The 5,660-nt window shown below is 40.0% G+C and overlaps 1 non-coding gene across 1 annotated transcript; it reads right to left on the bottom strand.

The window, feature by feature from the left end:
• Positions 1-4,841: 4,841 nt before the first annotated feature.
• LOC128068414 (U6 spliceosomal RNA) lies at positions 4,842-4,944 on the bottom strand. Its single transcript, XR_008201479.1, has one exon. It is a non-coding gene; the product is annotated as a U6 spliceosomal RNA (small nuclear RNA).
• Positions 4,945-5,660: the final 716 nt, after the last annotated feature.

Below are 5,660 nucleotides of genomic sequence, written 5' to 3'. Positions count from 1 at the left end.
TTTAGGAAGCCTCCTGAAAAATGATCTTATTCACAAAACAGAATCACAGACAAAAATGAAAACAAACAAACAAACAAAAACCACTTATGGTTACCAAAGGGGGAAGGGTGGGAGAGAGATAAACTGGGAATTTGAATTGAGAGATACACATTCAGTTCAGTTCAGTTCAGTCGCTCAGTCGTGTCCGACTCTTTGCGACCCTGTGAATCACAGCACGCCAGGCCACCCTGTCCATCACCAAATCCTGGAGTTCACTCAAACTCATGGCCATTGAGTCACTGATGCCATCCAGCCATCTCATCCTCTGTCATCCCCTTCTCCTCCTGCCCCCAATCCCAACCAGCATCAGAGTCTTTTCCAATGAATCAACTCTTCGCATGAGGTGGCCAACGTATTGCAGTTTCAGTCCTTCCAAAGAACACCCAGGATTGATCTCCTTTAGGATGGACTGGTTGGATCTCCTTGAAGTCCAAGGGACTCTCAAGAGTCTTCTCCAACACCACAGTTCAAAAGCATCAATTCTTTGGCGCTCAGCTTTCTTCACAGTCCAACTCTCACATCCATGCATGACCACAGGAAAAACCATAGCCTTGACTAGACGGACCTTTGTTGGCAAAGTAATGTCTCCGCTTTTTAATATGCCATCTAGGTTGGTCATAACTTTCCTTCCAAGGAGTAAGCGTCTTTTAATTTCATGGCTGCAATCACCATCTGCAGTGATTTTAGAGCCCAAAAGAATAAAGTCTGACACTATTTCCACTGTTTCCACATCTATTTCTCATGAAGTGATGGGACCAGATGCCATGATCTTCGTTTTCTGAATGTTGAGCTTTAAGCCAACTTTTTCACTCTCCTCTTTCACTTTCATCAAGAGGCTTTTTAGTTCCTCTTCACTTTCTATCATAAGGGTGGTGTCATCTGCATATCTGAGGTTATTGATATTTCTCCCGGCAAACCTGATTCCAGCTTGTGCTTCCTCCAGCCTAGTGTTTCTCATGATGTACTCTGCATAGAAGTTAAATAAGTAGGGTGACAGTAAACAATCTTGACAGACCCCCTTTCCTATTTGGAACCAGTCTGCTGTTCCATGTCCAGTTCTAACTGTTGCTTCCTGACCTGTAAACAGGTTTCTCAAGAGGCAGGTCAGGTGATCTAGTATTCCCATCTCTTTCACAATTTTCCACAGTTTCTTGTGATCCACATAGTCAAAGGCTTTGGCATAGTCAATAAGGCAAAAATAGATGTTTTTCTGGAACTCTCTTGCTTTTTTGATGATCCAGCAGATGCTGGCAATTTGATCTCTGGTTCCTCTGCCTTTTCTAAAACCAGCTTGAACATCTGGAATTTCATGGTTCATGTATTGCTGAAGCCTGGCTTGGAGAATTTTGAGCATTACTTTACTAGCATGTGAGATGAGTGCAATTTGTGTGGTAGTTTGAGCATTAATTGGCATTGCCTTTCTTAGGGATTGGAATGAAAACTGACCTTTTCCAGTCCTGTGGCCACTGCTGAGTTTTCCAAATTTGCTGGCATCTTGAGTGCAGCACTTTCACAGCATCAGCTTTCAGGATTTGAAATAGCTCCACTGGAATTTCATCACCTCCACTAGCTTTGTTCGTAGTGATGCTTTCTAAGGCCCACTTGACTTCACATTCCAGGATGTCTGGCTCTAGGTGAGTGATCACACCATTGTGATTATCTGGGTCTGAAGCTCTTTTTTGTACAGTTCTTCCGTGTATTCTTGCCACCTCTTCTTAATATCTTCTGCTTCTGTTAGGTCCAGACCATTTCTGTCCTATATTGAGCCCATCTTTGCATGAAATGTTCCCTTGGTATCTCTAATTTTCTTGAAAAGATCTCCAGTCTTTCCCATTCTCTTGTTTTCCTCTATTTCTTTGCACTGATTGCTGAGGAAGGCTTTCTTATCTCTCTTTGCTGTTCTTTGGAACTCTGCATTCAGATGCTTGTATCTTTCCTTTTCTCCTTTGCTTTTCACTTCTCTTCTTTTCACAGCTATTTGTAAGGCCTCCCCCAGACAGCCATTTTGCTTTTTTGCATTTCTTTCTCATGGGGGTGGTCTTGATCCTTATTTCCTGTACAATGTCATGAACCTCTGTCCATAGTTGATCAGGCACTCTATCTATCAGATTTAGTCCTTTAAATCTATTTCTCACTTCCACTGTATAATCAGAAGGGATTTGATTTAGGTCAAAGCTGAATGGTCTAGTGGTTTTCCCTACTTTCTTCAATTTAAGTCTGAATTTGGCAAGTCTTCTCTTGTGTTGTTGGAAAAGGGTGTTTGCTATGACCATTGCGTTCTCTTGGCAAAACTCCATTAGCCTTTGCCCTGCTTCATTCCTCATTCCAAGGCCAAATTTCCCTGTTACCCCAGGTTTTTCTTGACTTCCTACTTTTGCATTCCAGTCCCCTATAATGAAAAGGACATCTTTTTTGAGTGTTAGTTCTAAAAGGTCTTGTAGGTCTTCATAGAACCGTTCAGCTTCAGCTTCTTCAGCATTATTGGTTGGAGCATAGACTTGGATTACTGTGATATTGAATGGTTTGCCTTGGAAATGAATAGAGATCATTCTGTTATTTTTGAGATTGCATCCAAGTACTGCATTTTGGACTCTTTTGTTGACCATGACGGTCAACAAAAGGAACTCCATTTCTTCTAAGGGATTCCTGCCCACAGTAGTAGATATAGTGGTCATCTGAGTTAAATTCACCCATTCCTGTCCATTTTAGTTGGCTGATTCCTAGAATGTCGACGTTCACTCTTGCCATCTCTTATTTGACCACTTCCAATTTGCCTTGATTCATGGACCTGACATTCCAGGTTCCTATGCAATATTGCTCATTACAGCATCAGACCTTGCTTCTATCACCAGTCACATCACAGCTGGGTGTTGTTTTTGCTTTGGCTCCATCCCTTCATTCTTTCTGGAGTTATTTCTCCAGTAGCATATTGGGCACCTACCGACCTGGGGAGTTCCTTTTTCAGTATCCTATCATTTTCCTTTTCATACTGTTCATGGAGTTCTCAAGGCAAGAATACTGAAGTGGTTTGCCATTCCCTTCTCCAGTGGACCACATTCTGTCAGACCTCTCCACCACGACCCACCTGTCTTGGGTGGCCCCACAGGACATGGCTTAATTTCATTGAGTTAGACCAGGCTGTGGTCCATGTGATTAGATTGACTATTTGAGATACACATTACTATATATAAAATAGATAAACAACAGGTACCTACAGTATAGCACAGGGAACTATATCCAATATCTTGTAATAACCTATAATGGAAAAGAATCTGAAAAAATATACATAAATGAATCATTTTTCTGAACACCTGAAACACTGTAAATCAACTATGCTTCAATTTAAAAAAAAAAGACCACAGCATCTAATTTAAGAAATGATTTCTTTAGTCCAGGTAGTATCTCATAAAAATAAAAGAATATTATCTGGTTTGCAGAGCATCAAAATAACATTTTTCCATTTCTTCAAGGAGAGTTCATTTTGCAAAGAGCCTCACAGACAAGGTCCCTTCCTACGCACTCCTCCTGTCTCCTCCTGTTCATCCTTCCTTCCTTCCTTCTCTCCATCTTTCCTGTCTTCTTTCCTTCACTCTCTCCTCCCTTTCTATCTCTTTGTGCACAAGTCCGTTTATTCCCTCCCTAATTCTCCACCCTACATTTGCTCCAGACTCTCTCACATCCAAACAAAACAAAACCCAGCTCTCTTCCAGATTTTGTAACTGAAGCAACATATGAGCAAATCTACGTGCATGACTTTCTCACTTTGGGGTGGAAATCCCGAGTCACAGGCTACACGTATCTTCAGCTTTCCTAGGTGATGCCAAGTTGGTTTTCAATGCTGTTTTAACAGTTGTACTCCTACCAGCAGCATGAGTTCCTGTTTCTCTTGGTTTGGGCCAAACAAGATAGTATTGTTCAGTTTGTTAGTTTGTGCCAATCTGGTGGGCATAATGACATCCTATAGTTTAATTTGCATTGCCTTGATGGCTCAGGGATATGAACTCCTTCTCAGATATTACTGACTACTGGATTTTTCTCTTTCCCAAAATGCTTACTCAAACTTTTTGGCCATTTTTTCTACAATATGGCAGAAGTTCTGTTTTTATTCTTGACACAAGCCCTTTGGTAGTTATGGGTGTAGCCAAAATTATTATTATTATTTTTTTTAGTTGAAGGATAATTGCTTTACAGAATTTTCTTGTTTTCTGTCAAACCTCAACATGAAGCAGCCATAGGTATACATATATCCCCTTCCTTTTGAACTTCCCTCCCATATCCCTCTCCATCCCAACCCTCTAGGTTGATACAGTGCCCCTGTTTGAGTTTCCTGAGCCATGTAGCAGATTCCCATTGGCTATCTATTTTACATATGGCAATGTAAGTTTCCCTGTTACTCTCTCCATACATCTCACCCTCTCCTCTCCTTTCCCCATGTCAATAAGTCTATTCTCTATGTCTGTTTCTCCATTGCTGCCCTGTAAGTAATTCTTCAGAAACATTTTTCTAGATTCTGAATGTATGCATTAGAATATGATGTTTTTCTTTATCTTATGATGTTTATCTTTATCTTTCTGACTTGCTTAACTCTGTATAATAGGTTCTGGGTTCATCCACCTCATGATAGAACTGACTCAAAGCTGTTCCTTTTTATGGCTGAGTAATATTCCATCGTGTATATGTACCACAACTTCTTTATCCATTCATCTGTTGATGGACATCTACAGTTGCTTCCATGATCCAGCTATTGTAAATAGTGCTGCAATGAACAATGGGATGCATGTGTCTTTTTATTTATTTATTTTTAAAATATGGAATGCTTCATGAATTTGCATGTCATCCTTGCGCAGGGGCCATGCTAATCTTCTCTGCATTGTTCCAATTTTAGTATATGTGCTGCTGAAGCAACTACGCATGTCTTTTTAAATTTTGGTTTCCCCAAGTTATATGCCTATGAGTGAGATTGCTATGTCATATGATGGTTTTATTTCTACTTTTTTAAGGACTCTCCATACTGTCTTCCATAGTGCCTGTATCAATTTACATTCCCACCAACAGTGCAAGAGCATTCCCTTTTCTCCAGACCCTCTCCAGCACTTATTGTTTGTAGACTTTTTGATGATGGTCAGACTGACTGGTGTGAGGTGATATCTCATTGTAGTTTTGATCTGCATTTCTCTAAAAATGAGTGACGCTGAGCATCTTTTCATGTGTTTGTTAGTCATCTGTATGTCTTCTTTGGAGAAATGTCTGTTTAGATCTTTTTCCCACTTTTTGATTGGGTTGTTTGTTTTTCTGGTATTGAGTTGTATGAGCTGCTTGTATATTTTGGAAATTAATCCTTTGTCAGTTGTTTCATTTGCTATTATTTTCTCCCATTCTGAGGGCTGTCTTTTCACCTTGCTTATAGTTTCCTTTGCTATGCAAAATTTTTAAGGTTAACCAGGTCCCACTTATTTACTTTTGTTTTTATTTCCATTACTTAAGGAGGTGGGTCATAGAGGATCTTACTTTATGTCATCGAGTGTTTTGCCTGTTTTCTTCTAAGAGTTTTATAGTTTCTGGTCTTACATTTAGGTCTTTAATCCATTTTGAATTTATCTTTGTGTATGGTGTTAGGAAGT

Source organism: Budorcas taxicolor, chromosome 24, assembly GCF_023091745.1.
Source record: "Budorcas taxicolor isolate Tak-1 chromosome 24, Takin1.1, whole genome shotgun sequence".
In the NCBI taxonomy this organism is placed as follows: Eukaryota; Metazoa; Chordata; class Mammalia; order Artiodactyla; family Bovidae; genus Budorcas; species Budorcas taxicolor.
This window is presented reverse-complemented; position numbering and strand designations above follow the sequence as displayed.